Here is a 1035-nt window from a genome sequence, read left to right as displayed (position 1 = left end):
CTGGGGCTTCCAGGCCATCCTTACCAGGCAGTCACCGAGCTTCCAGAGTTTCTCCATCTTCACAAGCTTTTGGAGATCCTTCCTCTTCAGGAAGTCAGCTGCACAAAGCAGTGTTTTGTGAGCAGCCTGGAGAGCAGCAGAAATCCAGAGATAGCACCTCAGCTCAGGGCACAGGACCCACATCACTGTGCCAAGGCCCTGAGGAGGCTGCAGCCCGTGAGGCGCCACAGCAGGAGGCAGCCGAGACCCCTGTCATGGGGACAGCAGCAGCCCACGAGTCATCACCTCTGCCACACTCTGGTTCTCATCGTGGCAGTGGAAGAAGAGTGGAATCAGACTCTGTTGCACTGGTGTCTTCAGGGGATCTTTTCCGTGTTCTTTAACAAGTGACATCAGAGCTCGGAAGACAAACATGGAGAGCAGCCGCACCTGGCTATCATCCTATCCGAATGGAAATAAAAATGATCTCAGCATCAGCTGCTCCAGGCCCACCTGGGCACAGACCTGAAAATGCACAGGGCACAAAGTGTCCAGGCAGCACTCAGTGCCCAGGGCACACAGAGCCTTACTTTGTCAAAGAGTGGCACGAGCGACTCAGCCAGCTGCAGGGCTATGGGGCTGTCTATCGGGGCAGCGTTATCCAGGATTAAAGAGCTGAGCACCATGACTGTCATCTTAACTATGTCGTCATCGTTTTCTTGCAGGAGCTCCACAAGGCTTTTGGTCAAGCGCCACATTCTTTCGGCCTAATGAGGGACACAAGGCTGTGCAACCCCACCCCTTCTGCTGCAGGGCCCAGAACCCAAAGGCCTGTCCTGAAGTGCTCGGGCAGCCTAACCGCAAGGCAGGAGAGCTGGGAGCAGCTGCCTCAGCTCCCAAAGCCCAGTCAAGCCCAAGCGACCGCGTTCCCCAGCCCCACACTGCCAGCACGGCTTCAGCCACCGGCCCCATCTGACCATGGTGTGATGGTCCAAGAGCACGAGGAGGGTCCTGAGAACCTGGCGACGCATCTCTCTGCGCTCACTCAGCAGGTGT

The sequence above is a fragment of the Malurus melanocephalus genome, unplaced genomic scaffold (genome assembly GCF_030028575.1).
Source record: "Malurus melanocephalus ecotype Western Australia unplaced genomic scaffold, MMel_1.1 scaffold_20, whole genome shotgun sequence".
Lineage (NCBI taxonomy): Eukaryota > Metazoa > Chordata > Aves > Passeriformes > Maluridae > Malurus > Malurus melanocephalus.
The sequence above is the reverse complement of the archived record's forward strand: the minus strand, read 5'-3'. Positions refer to the sequence as shown.